This window comes from Oryctolagus cuniculus, chromosome 13 (assembly GCF_964237555.1).
Source record: "Oryctolagus cuniculus chromosome 13, mOryCun1.1, whole genome shotgun sequence".
In the NCBI taxonomy this organism is placed as follows: domain Eukaryota; kingdom Metazoa; phylum Chordata; class Mammalia; order Lagomorpha; family Leporidae; genus Oryctolagus; species Oryctolagus cuniculus.
The window spans coordinates 15,846,765-15,870,130 of NC_091444.1; the positions used below are offsets into that span (position 1 = coordinate 15,846,765).

General features: G+C 40.7%; 1 long non-coding RNA gene across 1 annotated transcript in view; it reads right to left on the reverse strand.

The window, feature by feature from the left end:
• Window positions 1–11,517: 11,517 nt before the first annotated feature.
• Window positions 11,518–23,366, reverse strand: part of LOC127483511 (uncharacterized) — a 71,303-nt gene continuing 59,454 nt past the window's right edge. The window contains exon 4 of the long non-coding RNA XR_011381245.1: window positions 11,518–13,821. This is a non-coding gene — a long non-coding RNA (uncharacterized lncRNA). The remainder of the gene's footprint in view (window positions 13,822–23,366) is intronic.

Genomic DNA, 23,366 nt, shown 5'->3' on the forward strand with positions numbered 1-23,366 from the left:
GCTGAAGCCACCATCCAGGGACCGGTGCTCATGGAGTCACACATTTGTGTGCTGTGCAGTTAAAGTTCTTTAGAAACATGTAGATGATGAGAAAGGTTTTCTGGTATTGGTCTGTTGTTGAATTCAAAGAGGCCAATGCTTTCACAAAGTCCACAAAAGGACTCATGTGCTATAGTCAACAAAATGCTGAACATCTACCCAGTGCAGGGGTACAAGACTACCCAGACATACACTGCAACAGAGAGCCTACTGCAAACCAGTGAATACAACCGGTCCACTGGCAACTACACAGTGTGAAGAAGAGGCTTTGCTACAAGTTTTGCATACTGCATGTCTGTTTTATTAAAAGGAATTCAATCCGTTATGAGACATTAGTGATTCTTACAGAAATTTTGATTCATCTTTAATAATAAACGCATCCTATGAACTTTTCAACCATCCAAAGATTACCAAATAAGCTGAATAAAAGTGTGCTGGCCTTCGCAGTACTTCTCTATATCACTATGATTTTCCTTGATAGTTTAACTGAAACAAAACACAGGCCATCGATAGGCTGCGGCCAAGGTTATGAGGGTGTAGCTGCTGTCCCCAACCCCTGAACTCAGTTTGTGCTCACAAAAAAAACTCCTTGATTTTCATTAAATAAATAATAAATAAATCTTATCCATTTCAACTTCTTTGAAGACATTTATCCAAAAGAAATAACAGTGTTAAGTGGAGCTTTGGTTTGTTTTGTTTTTGTTTTGACAGGCAGAGTGGACAGTGAGAGAGAGAGACAGAGAGAAAGGTCTTCCTTTGCCATTGGTTTACCCTCCAATGGCCGCCGCAGCCGGCGCACCGTGCTTATCCGAAGCCAGGAGCCAGGTGCTTCTCCAGGTCTCCCATGGGGTGCAGGGCCCAAGTAGTTGGGCCATCCTCCACTGCACTCCCTGGCCACAGCAGAGAACTCTCTTGGAAGAGGGGCAACTGGGACAGAATCCGGTGCCCCGACTGGGACTAGAACCCAGTGTGTCGGTGCTGCAAGGTGGAAGATTAGCCTATTGAGCCATGGCACCAGCCGTTAAGTGGAGTTTTAATGACAGTTCTTTGCAAACAGGATTCTGTTGCTGTAAAAATTTAAGTATCACACAGCACTTCCATTTGAGAACAAAACAAACCCTGTCGTGAAAGAAAAAATGAACATGTATTGAGGAAGCAGACTGCTTTGTAATTTTCAGTTGTAACAATCTGAGGTAAAAACACATTTTACTCTGTTCCGTTATTCTCCAAAGCAAAGTCATAACAAAAAATATTGTTATAGTCTCAAGGGACATTTCATCTACAGCATCCCTAAGAGAAAGAAGCAAGAATTTAATTTTAAAAAGAGGGTGAATTAATGAAACTGGACCACTTAGGCCAACAGCACATTGCATATTTCATTGCCCACTCGTGTTACTTTTCCTAATCAGATATAAGGAAGTTTCTATAATCACATACAGTGATGCCTTCGGGAACAAAGCAATCACAAGGCACAGCAAGATGGCAGCAGAGAGTCTTGCTTGGATGATCATCCCACAACAGACACACCAACTGGAAGAGCTATTCATACACCCACCCAGGCAGCTCCACAACAGCTATGGAAGCCAGGTGAGAGGCCAGCGTTCCTGGTTTATATAACAATATAAACCGTATGTATGTATAACGATAAGGAAAGACACATTGAAGAAGGCAGGCAGGAAGGAATTGCTGTGTGACACCTCCCCTACCCTAAGTAGCACAGAGAGAGACACTTCCTATTTGGGAACGGGAGAGGGAGAGGAATTATGTCCAGACTTTAGACTTGAAATCCAGTAGCAGGCCACCATAGTAAAAACCAGTTTTTAGGGATTGGCATTGTGGGTAAAGCCAAATCCTGCAGTGCTGGCACCCCATATGGGCACCAATTCAAATCCTGGCTGCTCCACTTCTGATCCAGCTCTCTGCTATGGCCTGGGAAATAAGTAGAAGACAGCCCAAGTGCTTGGGCCCCTGCACCCGTGTGGGAGCCCTGGAAGAAGCGCCTGGGTGCTGGCTTCGGATCCGCTCGGCTCTGGCCATTGCAGCCATTTGGGGAGTGAACTAATAGATGGAAGACCTCTCTCTCTCTCTGCCTCTCTGTAACTCTGCCTTTAAAAAAGATAAATAAATCTTAGAAAGAAAGAGAAAGAAAGGGAAAGAGATAGAGAGAGGGAGGGGAGGGGAGGGGAGAGGGAATTGGAGTGGAGAGGGAGAGGGAATTGGAGGGGAGAGGGGATTGGAGGGGAGGGGAGGGGAGGGGATTGGAGGGGATTGGAGGGCAGGGGATTGGAGAGGAGCAGAGAGGAGAGGAGATGAGAGGGGAAGGGAGGGGAGGGGATGGGGGGATGGGGATGGGGAGGGGAGGGGTAAGGAGAGGGGAGGAGAGGGGAGGAGAGGGGAGGGGAGGCGAGGCGAGGCGAGGGGAGGCGAAAAAAGAAAAAGAAACAGTGTTTGACCTGGCCTCTTGTCCCTTACACCCATATTCATACCTACTGAGTTTTTGCATCCTCCCTAGCCAGGAAACTCCCACCCCCCCTCCCCTAACCTCCAGCAGACAGTAGCAAAACATTCCAGATAGGGCAGAAAAGGGAGCTTAGGACCTTGCCTTGGGAGTCAGAGCCTAGCTACTGCTATGACTTCTTGCACCTGAAAAATATCCAAAAATCTCTACCCCCAGGCCAGTGCTTGCAGACAGAGCCTCTGTTTCGCTCTGGAGTCAGAGATCTCTGGCCCAGGGCTATGGATCATTTCTTGCAGTATCCTCGCCAGCTTCATGTGGACCTAGCAAGTACTCCTAAGAGCACACAAAGTCTCGTAATTATGAGGCCCAGGTGTGACACAACCTCATGCCAGTCTGGGCAGCCTGCCTTTATCATCCTCTCCCAACCTCAGCACAGAGCAAGGAATCACAGGACCATGTCTTGGGACTCAGTGCTGGGCTGGTAAAACTCAACACTAGGCAGATTATAACGGTCACTGTTTGGCGGAAACATAGTGGGTGAGACCTTTGTTCTTTCTCTCCTACCAAGTAGAGTCCCATTGCTCCAGCTAAGAGGACACAGCATCCCAGCAAACATCACTTGCGGCTAGTTTTAGCAGCTTAGGGTGCAAGTCTGTCTCAGCAGCAGACTGTAGCAGTGTGGGCTGTGTGGCACTGGTCATTCACAGGCTGTGAGCTCCAAGTACGATCTAGCATCGTAGCATTGGTGTCATAGGACTGGGCATCTGGCCTTCCCAGCTCTGGGGAGAGACTTGTAGGGATGCAGCACCCCTTTTTTGATACCTCTCTAGTTCATGCTGAGCAGTACACAGGTGTAGACATTGAATGAATGAATCTGAACTCAGGGTGTCATTGAGCACTGATGACATTATTTATAGAAATTGCAGCAAACTTCATCTTGAGATGCCAACCACTGGTGACACAGTAGAAGAATTCATAGGCTCAGAGAAAATTAGTGGACTGCTTAGAATTTCCAGAAGGTCAGCCACAAAGGAAGCCAAACCAAAAATTAGTAGAAAGGAACAAATTACAAAAATCAGAGTAGAAATAAATGAAATAGACTTTAAAAACTATACAAAATATCAGTAAGATGAAAAGCCAGTTCTTCGAAAAGATGAACAAAATTAGAATTTCTTAGGGGAGAAAAGGAAGACTATTCAAATAAGTAATATTAGAGAAGAAAAAGGAGACAATATAACTGATACCACAGAAATGCAAATGATTATTGGAGATAATTATGGAGAATTATATGACTATATTTGATAACCTAGAAGAAATGGACAAATTTCTGGACAGGTACACCTTACCAACACTGAACACATAAACAGACCAATAATGAGTAACAAGATTGAATCACTAATATAAAGTCTCCTGCCAAAGGATGTCCAGAATCAGAGTGCTTTACTGCTGAATGCTACAATAATTAACACTAATTCTTTCTGAATTACTATAAATCAAAACTGAGGAAATTCTTCCTAACTCATCTTAGAAAACTAGAATGACCTGGATATTCAAATCAAAGACACAACCAGAAAAGAAAGCTACAGGCCAATATCTATATAATATATAAGTGCAAAAATCCTTTAAAAAATACTAGCAAACTGAATTCAACAACATCTTAAAAAGATTGTTCACCATGATCAAATGGGATTCATCCCAGGAATACAAACATGGTTCAAGAAATACAAATCACTAAATATAATATACCACACTAACAGAATGAAGGATAAGCATCTTAAGATCATTGGCATTGATAAACCCCGTCCATATTAAGAGCTCTGAACAAATTAGATATAGAAGGAATGCACTTCAACATAATAAAGGCCACATATAACAAAACAGCAGCTAACATCATACTGAATAGGGAAAAAGCTACAGGTGTTCTCGCTTAGGTCTGGGGAGAAAGACAAGGATGCCCACTCTCACCACTTGTATCGAACACAGTACTGGAAGTCCTTTTCAGAGCAGATAAGAAAGAGAAAGAAATCAAGGGCATCCAATTGGAAAGGAATTGGAAGTCAAAGTCAAAGTCAAATTGTCACTGTTTGCATCTGACAGGATCTTATATACAGAAAACCCTAGGGGCTAGCACTGTGGTGTAGCAGGTAAAGCCACCACCTGAAGTGCCAGCATACCATATGGGTGCCGGTTCAAGTCCTGCTGCTCCACTTCCGATCCAGCTCTCTGCTATGGTCTGGGAAAGCAGTGGAGGATGGCCCACGTCCTTGGGCTCCTGTACCCACATAGAGACCCAGAAGAGGCTCCTGACTCCTGGCTTCGGATAGGCCCAGCTCTGGCCATTACAGCCACTTGGGGGGTGAACCAGGGGATGGAAGTTTCTCATTCTCTCTCTCTCTCTCCACCTCTGCCTCTCTATAACTCTGCCTTTCAAATAAATAAATATTTTTTTAAAAAGCTCTAAAGATGCTATCAAAGAACTATTTAAAGTAATAAATTTAGCAGAGTTGCAGGATACAAAGACAACATATAAAGTTCTGTGGCACTGTTACATACCAATAGCAAATTATCTAAAGAGGAAATCAAGAAAGCATTCCATTTCCAACAGCTATTCTAGAAAATATCTAGAATTAAATTTCATCAGAGATAAAAGATCTCTAAAACGAAAGCTAGAATATTACATAGAAAAATTTTCCCATAAGAAAATATCATGATGCATTTTATTCTCTATTGAATGACTAATTCAAAATTTATTGGTCTTTCTCAAGCTTCTGCTTTTTTATCTAACAAACATCTATAGAAATCTCTCTACAGCTAGTCTCATCATGTGTTCCCAGCACATCGCTCCTCCCCACTCAAGGCCATCACAGCTATCCATATCCTCGTCTATGTCATCAGTCCTTGCTTCCACTGGACCTTTCTGAGATAAAAACATGCCTCTTTTCTTAAATTTGCTCTATATTAAAACCAAAACTTCCTTTCACTTCTGCTTCCTATGTCAGCTGCCACTTTGCATTTACTTTTTTTCCATTTATACAAAAACTCCTTGAAAGAGCTGTATGCATGTACACACTGTCTCAAGTTTCTCTCCATTCTCTCTTTTTATTCACATGCATTTGATAAATACAACTTTAGGAACACAGTAATTTTTTCCACCGTACCTGCTCTCACCCACACTCCCACCCCTCCTCCTCTTCCCTCTCCTGTTCCCAGTCTTGGTTTTTACTAAGATCTATTTTCATTTAACTTTATACACAGAAGAGTAGCTCTATTCTAGGTTATGAGTTCAACACTTTGTATGATGGAGAAAACGAAAAAGAGAAAAAAAATCAAAACAAAAAAAACTAAAAACACACACACACAAAAAAACAATTAACAAAAGCCAATTTCCCTGGTTAACATAGACGCAAATATCTTCAACAAAATACTAGCCAATGGGGCTGGCATTGTGGCGTAGTGAGTAAAGCTGCTGCCTGCAGTACCAGCATCCCATATGGGTGCCAGTTTGAGACCTGGCTGCTCCACTTCCGATCCAGCTCTCTGCTATGGCCTGGGAAAGCAGTAGAAGATGGTCCAAGTCCTTGGGCCCCTTCCATGTGGGAGACCCGGAAGAGGCTCCTGGCTTCGGATCAACAGCACCAGCCATTGCTGCCAATTGGGGAGTGAACCGTCAGATGGAAGACCTCTGTGTGTGTGTGTGTGTGTGTGTGTAACTCTGACTTTCAAATAAATAAATACATCTTTAAGAAAAATACTAGTCAAACGAATCTAACAACACATCAGAAAGATCATTCACTCAGACCAAGCGGGATTTATCCCTGATACGCAGGGATGGTTCAACTTTCACAGATCAATTAATGTGATACATCACATTAACAAATTGAAGAACAAAAACCACATGATTATCTCAATAGGTGCAGAGAAAGCATTTGAAAAAATACAACACTCTTTCATGATGAAAACTCTAAGAAAACTTGGGAATAGAAGGAACAGTCCTCAACACAATCAAGGCAATTTAGGACAAACCCATGGCCAGCATCCTATTGAATAGAGAACAGTTGTAAGCATTCCCACTGAGATCCAGAACCAGACAAGGATGCCTACTCACACCATTGCTGTTTCAGTCTCCCTTAAACCCATTCCATTCATCCTTGAGGCATAACCACTCTTATCAAAGTCACCAATCACCTCCACATTTCAACACCCTGTGGTTTGTTCTCAGGCCTCATTTACTGGATTTAAAAGCATTTGTCATGACCGACCATCCCTCCTTTCTGGGCTTGTCCCAAAACAGAGTTCTCTGGATTTTTCCTATTTAAGTACTTGTCCCTTCTCAGTCTCTCTTGGTTCTTCCTTCCTCTTTCTACTTTCTACTTTTCTGTCTTCTTTTATCCAAACTGACTCTTGAAACTCCTACTGTTATACTCTTAAATATCAAGTCCTGACCTTCACTCAAACACCAGATTTAGAGATCAAACCATCTGCTGGAAGTCTCCATTATTTGTTCAATAAACATCACAACTCATCACCCTCAGCCTCCTTTATAATTTTCTCCACTTGCACTGATGACAGCTCCATCTTTTTCAGGTGATAGTGCTAAAACTTTTCTCAAATTCTGCAGCTGAGTCTCAAAATATTCTGTCGTTTTTACCTACAAAATATACCCCAAGCCCAGCCCCTTATCACAGCATCATCATCTGTCTCCTGTCTCCAGGAGGCCCTTCATAGATCTCCCTGCTTCCACCAGTGCCATTCCCCTGCCCACCACCACAGACCAGTCTCAGTGGAAGATCCTAAATGTGTTAGAGGAATCGGATGACGTCGCTCCTACGCTTTCAGGCTCTGTGCGTTCTGGCCCCCTTGACTCCTTTGTCCTTGCCCACACTCACTCTGCTTCAGCCACACTGTCCTCCTCACACTTCCTCTGACAGCCAGGCATGCTCCCACCTCAGAGACTCTACACCGACTGTTCCCTCTTCCTGAAGGGTTTTTCCACAGATATCATCAACTTCCAAAGCTTTTCCCAAATGTTACCTTCTCATTGAGGACTTAACAACCACATTGACAGTCACAACCGTAACTCCTTCCTACCATCTTTCATACCTACTTTACCTGGTCTCTTTCTTCTCTCATAACTCCTAACACATGCCTTACGTGGTGGGGACAAGTTGTGCTTGTTATGTGCTGTTTCTGCCTCCTCTCTGGAACATAAGCTCCATGAGGGCAGGGATCTTCATCTTGTTTGTTCAATGATGTATGGTAAACACCTAAAACAGTGTCTGAGTGATAAGAGGAGCTCAATAAATATTTCCCAACAAAATGGGCTCAACACAATTCTGGACTAATTGAAAGGACAATGGAAGCGGTCATTCACCTAAAATAACAACTCATGGCATCTGTAATATAATGAGGTGATTCTCAACACTCTCCCCTCCCTCACTCCGGCCCCTGGCATGGGTCATTCGAACGTTTCTGAGACATTTCTGGTTGTTGCACTTCATAGTGACACTGCTCTCTAGTGCAGAGAGACAAAAGACACTGCCAAACACTCAACAATGCATAGGACAGCACTCCCACGACAAAGAATTGTATGCGCCAAATGTTAACTCATTGAGGTTGAGCAACTCTGGTTTACATTGAAATTTTGAGAGACCCAGAAAGCAGGAACAGGATATACAGGAACTAAATATTGAAAGAACCATTAAATCTCGCTATCTTGCACCCAAGGTTTCCTTTCAGTGAGTCTTTCCTTATGTCACGTATGTAATAGAATCATGGGCAATACTATTCAATCCTGCTACAGGGTGTTTACATGGCAAACCATTTAATCCTGCTACATGGTGTTTACTTTGTAAACTGCTCAGTTTAACAAGGTAAAACTGAGTTAAAAGAAATCTAACAATATTTCCATATTCACTCAGCCAGCTAGCAGAAGAATCATAGTGTTGTTTTAAAATCCAAGAACAAACAATAAAAAAAATTAAGACCTAAATAAATACACGAAAATTGCACTAATAAATAAGACACCCACAAGCTGGGATATCTTGTGTATGAGAATATATATTTTTTGACAGGCAGAGTTAGACAGTGAGAGAGAGAGAGAGACAGAGAGAAAGGTCTTCCTTTACCATGGGGTCACCCCCCCCAAAATGGCCACTATGGCCGGCACACTGTGGCAATCCAAAGCCAGGAGCCAGGTGCTTCCTCCTGGTCTCCCATGTGGGTGCAGGGCCCAAGGACTCGGGCCATTCTCCACTGCCTTCCTGGGCCACAGCAGAGAGCTGGACTGGAAGAGGAGCAACCGGGACACAACTGGTACCCCAACCAGGACTAGAACCCAGGGTACCAGTGCTGCAGGCGGAGGATTAGCCTAGTGAGCCGTGACACCAGCCCAAGAATATTTTTAACAGTGTACTTTCTAGAAAACAATCCTAGACTATTAAATTGTTTTGTAAGATTTTTAAAAAATTTATTTCAAATGCAGAGTGGGCATCTCATGGGGGTGGAAAGGTCTCAAATACTTGAGCCATCATCTGCTGCCCCCAAGCATATTAGCAGGGAGCTAGATTGGAAGCAGAGTTGCCAAAAATTGAACCAACACCCAATATGTGATGTAAACATACCAAGCCGTGGCTTAACCCACTACACCACCACACCCACCACCTCATCCTCCATGAGACCTTTAACATACCTGCTGATGTGTTTAAATTTTAACTGAAAAGTGATCCCGGCTAGCAATTTGGAAAACATTATGCTGAGTGAAATAAGCAGGCCCAAAGGGACAAATATCATATGTTCTCCCTGATTGGTGACAACTAACTGAGCACCAAAAAGGAAACATGTTAAAGTGAAATGAACACTATCAGAAATGGTGACTTGATCAGCTCTTGCCCTGACTGTTGATGAACAACTTAATATGTTATCCCTCTTAGTATTTTTTTTATTTGTTCTACTTAATACTTTTGGTTGAATACTGTAATCAATACACAGTTATTCTTAGGTGTTGAAACTTAACTGAGAAGTGATCGCTGTTAAATATAAGAGTGGGAATAAGAGAGGGAGGAGATGTGCAATTCGGGACATGCTCAAGCTGACTTGCCCCAACGGTAGAGTTAGAAACATACCAGGGGTTTCCAATTCAATCCCATCAAAGTGGCATGTACCAATGCCATCTCACTAGTCCAAGTGATCAATTTCAGTTCACAATTGATCATAATGATAGGACTAAGAACCAAAGGGATCACATAAAGAAGACTAGTGTCTGCAAATACTAGCTGATAGAATAAAAAAGGGAGAGAACGATCCAACATGGGAAGTGAGATACACAGCAGACCCATAGAATGGCAGATGTCCTAAACAGCACTCTGGCCTCAGAATCAGCCCTTAAGGTATGCGGATCCAGCTGAAAAGCCCATGAGAGTATTTCAGGCATGGAAAGCCAAGAAACTCTGGCAAAAAAAAAAAAAATGACCTAAATGAAAGATCTCTGCAAGTGAGATCCCAGTGAAAAGAACAGGTCATCAAAGAAGGAGGTACCTTTCTCTGAAGGGAGGAGAGAACTTCCACTTTGACTATGACCTTGGCCAAATATGATCAGAGTCGGTGAACTCAAAAGGCTTGCATAGCCTTGGCAACTCATGACAAGAGCCTAGGGTGATTACTGATGTCATAAACAAGAGTGTCAATTTATTAAGTCAACAACAGGAGTCACTGTGCACTTACTCCTCATGTAGGATCTCTGTCCTTAATGTGAAATCTTTACTTAATATATGCTAAACTGATCTTCTGTATATAAAGAGAATTGAAAATGAATCTTGATGTGAATGGAAGAGGAGAGAGAGTGGGAAAGGAGAGGGTTGCAGGTGGGAGGGAAGTGTGGGGGGGGGAGCCATTGTAATCCATAAGCTGTACTTTGGAAATTTATATTCATTAAATAAAAGTTAAAAATTTTTAAAAAAAAGAATTGTAAAAAAAAAAAAAGTAATTTCGCCTCTATCACAACAATAAGAAAATTGGTAATAAAACAACTTCCAAAAAGAGCTGAAATTCCCTCTTCTTTCAACTACCCCTTCCTCTTTTGACCAACAAGAAAAACACACATATAACTTATTAATTATCTGTACCTGAGAAAGGAACACTCAAAAGCTAAGCAAAAGTGTGAACCTAATGTACTGTTGGATGAAAAGCAATGATCCATAAGAGCTAACCCATGCAGCTATCAAGAGCCAACTGCAACATCTCTTCCCACTTCCGGTAGCTTGCAGTCAACTATCAATGGTATACTCACACCATGGAAATTGGCAGATTTTACAAATATGGTTTCTCCTGCTGCCCTCCCCCAAGATGTATTATTAAATATTTGATGGCATATCACTACTTATATCTAATATGGTATAATGTGGTCTGTAGGACATTGATTCTGCAGGTACAATTTTCAAAGAACTCTCTTTAGTCCCAAAGGTCGCCACTGTAAATAGGGGAGTCCCTACTTGAGGATGCCAACTTGGATTTTCAAGTTAGAGGGCCAGGATTTGAATACACATCTTGAATAAATTACCCACTTTCTCTTAAATCCTTTTTTCTTCATTTCCTAAAATTCAGGTATTAAATGCCTAAAAAGGAATTGTTTATAAGCATTAAATGAAGTTTCTATGTAAAACTAACTTCAGAGGCTGGCAGATGACAGATACTTGATGAAATACCTAACTACTTTTCTTATGTGCTTGTCCAAAAATAGAAAGGATTGCTGGGGTGTTGAGACATGCTAAACATGAGACACATATATTTGGCATCTTTAGCAGATGTGGAAAGATCTCAAGGCTTCTTTCATGTGTATGAAAGTATAGCTTTTGGAGGGGGGAAAGCCACAACAATACAAAAGTTGAACTTTGTAAATTCACATTTATTAAATAATTTTTTTGTTTTTATTTTTTATTTAGTAAATATAAATTTTCAAAGTAGAGTTTATGGATTACAATGGCTTCACCCCCCCCATAATTTCCCTCCCACTCACATCACTCCCATCTCCTGCTCCCTCTCCCATTCCATTCACATCAAGATTCATTTTCAATTTTCTTTATATACAGAAGATCAATTCAGTATATATTAAGTAAAGCTTTCATCAGTTTGCATCCACACAGAAACACAAAGTGTAAAATACTGTTTCAGTACTAGTTATAGTATTACTTCACATTGGACAACACATTAAGGACAGATCCCACATGAGAAGTAAGTACACAGTGACTCCTGTTGTTGACTTAACAATTTGACACTCTTGTTTATGGCGTCAGTAATCTCCCTAGGCTGTAGTCATGAGTTGCCAAGGCTATGCAAGCCTTTTGAGTTCACCGACTTCAATCTTATTCCGACAGGGTCATAGTCAAAGTGGAAGTTCTCTCCTCCCTTCAGAGAAAGGTACCTCCTTCTTTGATGGCCCCGTTCTTTCCACTGGGATCTCACTTGCAGAGATCTTCCATTTAGGTTTGGTTTTGTTTGTTTGTTTGTTTGTTTGTTTTTGCCAGAGTTTCTTGGCTTTCCATGCCTAAAATACTCTCATGGGGTCTTCAGCCAGATCCGAATGCCTTAAGGGCTGATTCTGAGGCCAGAGTGCTGTTTAGGACATCTGCCATTCTATGATTCTACTGTGTATCTCGATTCCCATGATGGATCATTCTCTCCCTTTTTGATTCTATCAGCTAGTATTAGCAGACACTAGTTTTGTTTGTGTGATCCCTTTGACTCTTAGACCTATCAGTGTGATCAATTGTGAACTGAAATTGATCACTTGGACTAGTGAGATGGCATTGGTACATGCCACCTTGATGGGATTGAATTGGGATCCCCTGGCATGATTCTAACTCCACTATTTGGGGCAAGTCCGATTGAGCATGTCCCAAATTGTACATCTCCTCCCTCTCTTATTCCCACTCTTATATTTAACAGGGATCACTTTTCAGTTAAAATTTAAACACCTGAGAATAATTGTGTGTTAATTACAGAGTTCAACCAATAGTACTAGAACAAAACAAAGAGAAAATACCAAAATGGATAAAGTATTACATTGTACATCAACAGGACAAGAGCTGATCAAGTCACTGTTTCTCATAGTGTCCATTTCACTTCAACAGGTTTCCCCTTTGGTGCTCAGTTAGTTGTCGCCGATCAGGGAGAACATATGATATTTGTCCCTTTGGGACTGGCTTAATTCACTCAGCATAATGTTTTCCAGATTCTTCCATCTTGTTACAAATGACCAGATTTCATTGTTTTTGACTGCTGTATAGTATTCTATAGAGTACATGTCCTATAATTCCTTTTTCTAGTCTACTGTTGATGGGCATTTGGGTTGGTTCCAGGTCTTAGCTATTGTGAATTGAGCTGCAATAAACATTGAGGTGCAGACAGCTTGTTTGTTTGCCAATTTCATTTCCTTTGGGTAAATTCCAAGGAGTGGGATGGCTGGATTGTATGGTAGGGTTATATTCAGGTTTCTGAGGAATCTCCAGACTGAATTCCATAGCGGCTTAACCAGTTTGCATTCCCACCAACAGTGGGTTAGTGTCCCTTTTTCCCTACATCCTCTCCAGCATGTGTTGTTGGTAGATTTCTGAATGTGAGCCATTCTAACTGGGGTGAGGTGAAACCTCATTGAGGTTTTGATTTGCATTTCCCTGATTGCTAGTGATCTTGAACATTTTTTCATGTGCCTGTTGGCCATTTGGATTTCCTTTTTTGAAAAATGTCTATTGAGGTCCTTGGCCCATCTCTTTAGTGGGTGGTTTGTTTTGATGTTGTGGAGTTTCTTGATCTCATTGTAGATTCTGGTTATCAACCCTTTATCTGTTGCGTAGTTTGCAAATATTTTTTCCCATTCTGTTGGTTGCCTCTTCACTTTCCTGTTTCTTTTGAAGTAGAGAAACTTCTCAATTTGATGCAATCCCAAATGTTAATTTTGGCTTTGACTGCCTGTACTTCTGGGGTCTTTTCTAAGAAGTCTTTGCCGGTACCTATATCTTGCAGAGTTTCTCCAATGCTCTAATAATTTGATGGTGTCGGGTCGTAGATTTAAGTCTTTAATCCATGTTGAGTGAATTTTTGTGTAAGGAGAAAGGTAGGGGTCTTGCTTCATGGTTCTGCACGTGGAAATCCAGTTTTCCCAGCACCATTTATTGAATAGACTGTCCTTGCTCCAGGAATTGGTTTTAGATCCTTGGTCAAATATAAGTTGGCTGTAGATGTTTGGATTGATTTCTGGTGTTTCTATTCTGTTCCATTGGTCTATCCATCTGTTTCTGTACCAGTACCATGCTGTTTTGATAACAACTGCCCTGTAGTATTAAATAATAAAAAGAAAAAATCAAAAAAAAGAAAGTATAGCTGTTGAATAGAGACTGAAAGACAATTGAACTATATGTACCAAATATTTGTACTGTTATAATTAAAAATTAACAGGGTAATTAATCAGAACTCCTCATCCTTTATATAATTAAACAAATTGTTGAACCTCTGTGCCTTGTTTCCCATCTATACAAGCATGAATGTTCCACTGAGAAGCTTAAAGACTAGGCTCCCATTTAAGGAGTGGTCTCACAAAGGAAGAGGACTCAGACATGGTTCCCAAGTAGGTACTACTGCTGTGGAGTTCCTGGGTTCCAGGTCCTGGTTCTTAGCATTTCAGACTCACAAATTTCTTTTATGAGCTCATGTGAATGGTTAATGCAAGGAAATTTATTCAGGCAAACTAAAATTGCAGGAGTCTGTTCTATAAGCCAGAAAGCCAATTATTAAATTACAATCTCAGAAATAATGGCAAATAAAGTGTTTGGACATTTGTTCAGAGTGCCCTTTCCTGGCGTACCAGTTCACTTCAGAGACTAATCGCAATTCAGAATCAGAATGGGAGAGTTGAATTGTCATCAGTATAGGATAACTGTGTGAATTAGGTTGCTTCTCTTCACACTGGGGATGCTTTTCCCCAGTGATCAATACCAGCTTCTTGGACCTAGGGCATCTCTCCTGTACTAACCTGAGCACTATTTCCTTTCCTATACATCCCTTCTTTTTCTTTTAATTTCTGAATGGATTGCAGTCATTCCTTTTATCATACAGTCACAATCTGATATAATCAACTAATGTATTTCTTTAGTTACATCTCAGGCAATGAAATATACTCTAATCATTCTGGTTAACCTGGGCATCCTAATGCATCAATTTACAAATTATCTCTTAGGGAGTTTCTTCATAGAAATCTACTGTGCAGAGTTTTAGAATACTTGTGTTGGGATCAGACTTGGCATTAGCAACTTTAGGCAAGTTAATTAACTTCTCTTAGCCTCAAAATTTTCCTCTGTGGCAGTGATGGCTCAAGTAATTGGGTTCCTGGCACCCACATGAGAGATTTGGATTTAGTTCCAGGCTCCCGGCTTCAGCTTTGGATTAGCCCAAATCGTTGCGGGCATTTGGGGAGTGAACCAGTGAATGGAAATTATGTCTCTTTATATCTTCCTGCCTCTCTTCCTCTCCAATTAGTAAATAAATATTTTTAAATCCTCCTCTTCCATAAAAATAATAACTACTTTTCAAGTTTGTTGAAAGGATAAATGAGTAATATTTATAAAATTGAATGTTTGGCCCAAAGTAAGGGCTTGACAATTAAAAAGATACAGTCATCAATAATCTCAAACATTTTAGACTGTGGTTCTGCCAATATCAGTCTTCCAAATTGGGTTTCATATTCCTGTGTCTCAAAATAGGGGCGGTCCCTACGTAGCCCTTTCTGTCTGGACTGCATATTTCTGCATTAACTGTATGTAAGTAAACAGATGTACAAAGGCAGAGGCAGGTGAACTTCCAAAGGCAATATACTCTTCACAAAGTTGAACCCAATGAACTGTCTGTGCACAAGCTGATAACTAATTACAGCTCTTTGCTTTGCCAGTTTCGGCAATGCATTTTGATGTTTCCTCACACTGCAAATGTTACTCTGTTGAACCCATCGGTTCATGAAAACAAGTTCAGTATCCTCTATGTCATATTTAATATAAATCAGCTGTACCATGAAATTCTGTTTTGTTTAAGCTCAAGATACTTACCAGTGTGGACCAGGCACACTTCATCCTTTTAACTCCCAGACCATTTTTCATTATATTTCTTTGTTAGAAGGATCTGGTTGTGTATAATTAAATGTGGCTTTCTTAAACCTTTGCAGTTGGTAGCTTAGTGTATTTTTGTTTTATTTCAAGTACAAAGGCTACATTATGCTTTTGTTGGCATCAATACTAGTTAGTATGCCAGCTACATAATTTTGTTCTCTGCAATATGTCAGCATTTGAGTGCCTTGGGCTCAACAGGTGGTGCTAGATAAGGTTCTGGCAAATCAAATAGGTAACGCAGTTATTTCTTTTGTCAAATTATAATTAAAAACAGAATCCGTGTAAAGTGAGACTTACATTTTCCTGTTTTAAAAAGAGTTCAACATCCAGTACAAATCAGTTTCTATAACAAAGGCCCATTAGTAAGGAAGCATACCGTCTGCATAAATACGTGACACCTTCTGATCTGCAATTTCATTGCTCTCTGCACAGTTTACTTTGTAAACCTGAAGTGCAGGCATTGCTATATAAGGTACTGAGTTTTCCAAGCATCTGTAATTCGGGAGTAAAATTTTTGGCATGGCCTGAAGTTCAAACAGGAAATCTAAACATTCTTATCCACTACCATATAGAATATCAAGAAACTTGCTGAACACTTAAATCATCTGCTTTGAAAAATTTCCTGTGCATGCTATGGTATCCTACTTGCCATTTATAGAAGAGGTGAGGCCAGTGCTTCCATAATTAAGAAATCATCAAGACCCTTACCCTACCTGGGTTAGGATACCTCTCCCATAATCGAATATCCAGTCATTTGGCTGGGTGCAGCACTGCCCCATGTAGACTGGGACAGTGAGAGCTGTATGTACCTGATTATGTCTCATAGTTCTCCACAATGAAAGGAGACCTCTGTGCTGCTTGACCACTTGCTCTTACCCGCTTAACACCATCCCAGAAGCAGTAAACCAGATAATAGTGACAGGCTTCCTCTGTTCCCAACAAACCAGGGGTGTGTGTCTCCAAGCCAGAGTGCTCTAATATTCTGGTGTGACTTTTACTGTGCTAAAATCAAGACATGTTTGAAAAATAATTAGCAGTTATTTTATATAAAAAGACCCAGTGTCAATAATTATTTTTTTAACTTTTATTTAATGAATATAAATTTCCAAAGTACAGAATATGGATTACAATGGCTTCCCCCCATGACGTCCCTCCAACCTGCAACCCTTCCCTTATCCACTCCCTCTCCCCTTCCATTCACATCAAGATTCTTTTTTGATTATCTTTATATACAGAAGATCAGTTTAGCATACATTAAGTAAAGATTTCAACAGTCTGCTCCCACACAGAAACATAAAGTGAAAAATACTGTTTGAGTACTAGTTATAGCATTAAATCTCAATGTACAGCACACTAAGGAATAATTAATTTAGTTGTGCCCGTATAGCAGATTAAGTGAAGGAAAATCAAAGCAAACCAAAAATATTCATCTAAACTTCTTATCTGTAGGTCAGTAGGATGACATGTGGCAATGCCGAGTAGTCAGCATCATAGAGACAGGACACACTCAGGCTGCACGAAACAGCTCCAGGAGTTGGGGTCGACGTCTATCTTCCTCCTTTCAATGGAATTTTCCAGTATGCCTCAAAGTAAGAGATGCTTTGGTTGTATTTTTACTTTATCTAAGTATATAACTAGGGAAGACTCATGAAGTACTCTGTATAAGCATTCCTTAATTCTTACATGAAGATGTACAGGTTTGACAGACTAAACACTACCTGTGTTGACTGTCTATATTTTGCTTTATTTACAAATAGTATGATCCATGCCTGACTGTAGGCCAATAAGAAGTCAAATTTCTAGACTGAAAGCCAAAGATAATTAAATTTTATGTCGATTTTTTTAAATTAAATTTTAAGCAAATCGAATGCACACATTAAACATTAGCTCATGCTTCTGGTCTCAACACTGCTATTGTCAAACTAGGCAAATGGGAAATAATTTGTCTGCTAGCTTGTTTCTTCATCTGTAAAAATGAGGGTCCGCACTAGAACTGGCCTGGACTAGAGGTGTCCAGATGTTTGAAAGCAGTGTGTCTCTTTCACCAAGTAAAACTCCATAAAGCATAAACCCAAGTCACACAGAAAAGGTCATGCCCTTCCTTCTACTTCAGCCATGAATTCCACCTCTTGACTCTGGAAAACACTTAGACGACAGCTACCATTCCAAGGACAAGGAGACCAACTGATCTCTGCAGTGTTGGCCCAGCTCTACAGCCCATAATTCCAGCATTACAGAACACAATACATTTTGTGAAACTCATTATAAAGTACCTCACTACACCTTATATTCAGCTCCATGCTCTGCATGGGAAGGAGGGGTGTCACGCTTGCTACCAGAGAGAGGAGAAAGCTGATCTTGGAGAGACTAAAGAGATCACCAAACCTGCAGGGAATCAGGGTTCACACTAAGATTAGAAGCCAGACTCTCTAAGTATTGTTTCATATTCAATAACCTTTCTTGCATGGCACACTGCTATAGGTTTTATTGCTTTCTATTTTTGAAAGTTTCAATTAAGTCTCTCAAATTTTAACTATAAGAAAGAAGAAAAAAATTTTCTGAAGTTAATAAACAAATTGTCGCTCCCCCTCTTTGTGGAGGAACGACACAGGACCCTCCGCTGTTCTTTCGTCTGCTCGGCCCTCCCCGGGTTTGCTGCTGGTTCTTCCCGGGTTGGCTACCGTCCCTTCCACCTCCGTGGAAGGGCGGTTCCCCCTAGCCACTTTCCCCACTTCCGCAGGAGAGTGGCACACCGCCGGCCGGCTCTCTCGGGGGCTGCACAGGTGTTCCTCTTAGATGTTCCTGGTGCATGTTGTCTCTCTCCTCCTTTACAGTCCTCTTCCACCAATCCCAACTCTGCTACCCACACGCCGAGTATGCTGCTCTCCTCCAATCAGGAGCAGGTCCTACAGTTTATTGGTTGAACTGGAGGCAGCTGTGTAGAAGCTGTTTCTCCCTTCTCAGTGCCATATTGTGGGAGAGCAGATGCATAGAATAAGTCTTAATTCCAATAACTTAGTCTAGTCCGGGTTGCTCCCCACACAAATGATCAACTCCAATAGGCTGAATGTGGTCATTGAACTCTTCAGTACTTGTTGTCACACCAAAATACACTAGTTGCTAGGATGAATGATTCTCATCATCTTCATATGGTTTTAATTCAGAGATATCAGTTTTGGCTATGTCATGCTAATGGTTTAATACTACATTAACCCTATTCCATTAAGGAATCCAATGGGCCAAAAGTCTTATTCTGTTTTCTAAGATATGGTATAACATCAAAGAACGAAATCTTTAATTGTAAAGATATCATTATTCTCTAAATTTCTCTATAAACAATACCATTCCAATTAAAATTCTACAAGGGTGTCTTAAATTTGAAGTTATCCTAAATTTGAAGTGGAAGAATAATTGTGAAAATATTACAATACTTTGAAGGAAAGAAAGCAGCAAGGAAATTCTAGTATGAAGCGTTAAAACATATTGTAAACATGCTTATTAAGACGATGAACTGGTCAGAAACTAGACAGATGAATAGAAGTGAATAGAAAAATCTGTAAGTAAACTAAAACAGTAGTCCTCAAATTGCGGTCCGAAGGCATCTAGGGGTTCCCGAGACCCTTTCACAGGTCACCTGTTCTTCTCTTTCCCCATCACATATCTATGTGAGTCCTAATTTTCTTCAAGGAAATCAAGAAAACTCAACAGACTGATGAAGGGGCAGATAGGAGAAGCCAGCTATCTTCCATAAGGCCAGACATCAATAGATTTGCAAAAGCAGTGAAACAACATCACTCAATAGTTTTTTCCTTAGTAGGAAAATAAAATTATTTTTCCATAAAATATCTTATCAGTGTTAATAGTAGTCAGTAGACATGGAGCCAATACTGTGGTGTAGTGGGTTAAGCCACTACCTACAGTACCAGCATCCCATTTGGGCACCGGTTCATGTCCCGGCTGCTCCATTTCTGATCCATCTCTCTGCTATGGCCTGGGAAAGCAGTGGAAGATGGCCCAAGTCCCTGGACCTCAGCACCCATGTGGGAGACCCAGAAGAAGCTCCTGGCTTCGGATCCACTCAGCTCCAGCCATTGTGGCCAATTGAAGAGTGAACCAGTAGATGGAGGGCCTCTCTCTCTCTCTCTGCCTCTCCTCTCTGTGTAACCCTGACTTTTAAATAAATAAATCTTAAAAAGAACATACAGTAGACCTTATGGCTTTATTGATTGATTCGTTGGTTTATTTATTTCCATTTCATTTGCAAAGCAGAAAAACAGGCATAGAGATGTCTCATCTGCTGGTTCATTCCTCAAATGCCCACAACAGACAGGGCTGGATCAGGTCAAAGCCAAAAGCCCAGATCTCCATGTGGTCTTCCACATGGGTGTTAGAGACCCGACTACTTGAGCCATCACCCACTTCCAGTGTGTGCATTGTTAGGATTCGGGATCATAAATGGAGCCAGGACTTGAACCAGCACTCTGAAATGGGATGCAGGCATCCAAAGCAGAGACTTAACCATAATGCCAACTCACCCTTTTTTGTTATCTTAATGAAGAGATAAATATTTCAGATGTTTCTTTTAATTTCTAATCTGGAGAATTACTGGCCTAAGTAATAAATCAAAGTTTAATACATGATAAAGCTAATGTTTCAAACCATGGAGAAAAAGATGAAGTATTCAATATCATTGGAATAAGAGCCAGTTCTTCTGAAGAAATGTCTCTCATGTCTAAGAGCAAACAGTCAGCTGCAAGGAATCTCCTCAGTTTGAGCTCCCATCGCTCATGGATGAGTGGAGGCAGATGGTTAGCATTCAAATGCATCTCAGTTTCCACAAATGCAAAAATTCCCATCTACAGTTCCAGTGAATGACAATCTATATTGTACATATCAGCCCACAAAGTTGGTGTGTTTTCAAACTTTTCCTAAATTTGAACTCTTAATTTTTCCCCCAATAGCCTGACAAAAAATTTCAGCTTAGTCATCGTTGGGGTTCCCTCATTCTTCCCAGAGTTAGGACAACATCCTGCATAGTTATCACCTCAGAGGCATCCTTTCACCTTGGATACCACACAGACAACCACTGTCTCAGTCAAGGTCAGTGCCTTTAGACCACACCAAGTATAGGAACTTTTGTGAAGGCTGGGAACCACTGACCATTCTTGTCTGGTGTCCAGCTATTGGTCCCGGATGATGCCACTACAGGAGGTCCCTGAACCTCATCAAGACCCACAAGTCCATGGAGCCCTTCTGCCTAATCCAGCTCAGGTTTAACAACCATCATTTTACCTGCTGTATCTGGTATCCTCAGTAGGCTATACTGTGGTAGCCACCACGTTTACCACCTGGACACAGCTATGTCGTTCCCCCTAAGGCAGAAGTGTACATTTTGTTCTATGCAGTAACCAAGCATATGGGAACAGAGTTGCATTTCATGTCTACAGCAATGACAGCTTCCTCTTATCCCACTTCTTGCAATAACTTCAGTAATTACCCCATGGTTCTTTCTCTACCCATCTACTTCCCATGGAGGCGTTTCCTATGTGGTCCTGAGTACATGCCATGCCTCCCCACCTCTGGGGACCCATGAGTATGACAATGACAATAGTTTCTATGTCCGTGTTTCTTACTGCACCTAACTACATCCCAAGTGCCATAGAAAACCCCATGGAATTTCCTTGTAGTCTAAAAACCTTTTTAAGAGGGATTCCTTGGAGCACATCCAGTGGCTCTTGCCACTGCGTGAAACCAGTGCTGAGGACCTTGTATGTGCACCATTTCTAGACACTGTGTTATTTTCCCAGTCCGTCTCCCACATTCCAGATTCTTAATACCCATGCACAATCTGCCCCGCTTCCAGTTAGTCGGGTTAGCTGGTCTGCCCCTCAACATTACTTTGATTCACCCTTAAGAAATAGTCAACGAGCACATACAGAGTCCCAGCTTTGTGTTAGGCCTCGAGTATCTATCAATGAAACGTGCTCTGTTCTGCTCCGTGCTCTGTTCTGCTCCGAATCTGTTAAAGTCACAGGACTCCAATTTTTGCTACATGGTATCATCTTCTTCTCTGTCCAAACCTATCCTTCTCCCTGGGACACCCCCGAGTCATTCGGCTGAACTTGATGGGATGGTTGTCACGTGTTTGGGGATGATAGTCCATGCTTTCCTGTTCATCTAAGTCACAGTCAGCCTCTCACATCAGGCTGCACGTCACTGACTTGGCCTAGCTAAAGCTGAAATACGGCTGGAAGAGGTGACATCCTGTATTTGAGGAGAGTAAGAAAGGTTTGGAATGGTAGCTTCAGAGGACGGAATCGGAAATTAACTGGACAAATAGCTCAGCTCATGCTGGAAATAGGAATACTGCTTAATATATTCATCTCAAACTTTTGTGGCTTAACACAAGTTGAGAATGGGGATGGATGGGAGTAGCAGGGAGGTAGAATAATCAAAAATAGTATTTGCTGAACAAAATATTTATTTCATTCACTATGTCATCCCTATAAGAGTTATGACTGTCTACATTTCACATAGAAGAACATAAAAATTAAATAACTTCCCCAAGATGACAGAGAATAATGGGTAGCCCTGGAATTAGCTAAAATCTACATGACATCAGATTTATGCTATATCTTTTAGGACACTTTGGATCACTTTAGAAAATCTGTGAGTATTTTTACATAAAATGTCACATTCCTGACCCATACATTTTTAGACATAGTAACATCCAAATTCCTCCATCCCAGTGTCCATTAAACTATAATCACTATAAATATTTCCTGAGCATTTTGGTAAAAGGCAGATTGATTCAGTAGGTCCACATGGGAGCGAAGAATCTTTTTCCAGGCGATCTAACAGAACACACCTTGAGTAGCAACACCTTCACTCCTTCCCTGTGGTTTTACAGAGACAAGGACCAAGGCCAATAAAATAGACTCTGATGGCGCACACTAACTGTGGCACAGCCAGATAGGACCCAGAAGTCCAGGGTTCCTTTTGTTCTCCTGTACTCTATATCACATAAAACACAAGATTACTTAATGTCACAAAACACAACACCAAATATATTCATTGAAGCTCTTTTTACGTTTGGCAATTTATTTTTAAAACTAGAAAAAAATATGTAACAATGACAAATCTTCTTGCCTTCCATTTATCAGAAATAAAAAATGTTAGTGTAATTAAAAAAATAGGCATACATCTTCTAGAGAAGGTATTTAATATGTATTGAATACGCAAACTAAAATTGCTGTTAAGCATGTTATTTACTATAGAGCGTGCAAAGTAAACCTTATTTATGAAAACGCTTAAATTTTTATTTCTTTTTTTTTACTTACTACATTATTTCACTTACAAAGGATTTTAGCAAAATCTGAGTCTTTCTCTCAACAGTAAAACTTCATATGGTTTTTAAAAAATCTTTCCCCAAGTCTCAAGTCCCAGAATGGATAATGTTAGAAAGTGTAGTAAACCAATACAAATATGCATAAACAAACAAATATGTAAATGTATTCATTTTCCAATTTTCATGCATGTTGTGTATTAGTGCATAATAGTTTCATATTTTCCATGCAGTAAATTTTCTTCTAAATTTGTACTTGTTATAGCTAAACACAAACACCAGTTGATGTGTACAATAAGGAAAGAAAATTCAGTAAGTAACAAATTGTGAGGATTTCTCAGCTATGTTATATTAAAATGCTAAGTAAAGTTATTGA